The sequence below is a fragment of the Miscanthus floridulus genome, chromosome 6, assembly GCF_019320115.1.
Source record: "Miscanthus floridulus cultivar M001 chromosome 6, ASM1932011v1, whole genome shotgun sequence".
Classification (NCBI taxonomy): Eukaryota; Viridiplantae; Streptophyta; class Magnoliopsida; order Poales; family Poaceae; genus Miscanthus; species Miscanthus floridulus.
Window position 1 is genome coordinate 93,678,858 of NC_089585.1, and position 209 is coordinate 93,679,066.

Consider the following 209-nt stretch of genomic DNA (forward strand, 5'->3'; position numbering starts at 1 on the left):
CGCCACTCGAGTTCACGTGCCTGCGGTGCGGTCGTCGGCTCGCCGGCTACAGTTCTAGTATCATGGACCGTGGCCGCACATGGTGCGCCGCTGACGATCCCGAATTCTCTCGACTGAAAGCAGCCGCCGGCTGGCTCTGGCTGACCGAGAATTCAGCTTCTCGGAGGAATTATGCCTGCGCTGGGACCAGCCATAGAATCCGGCCGGCT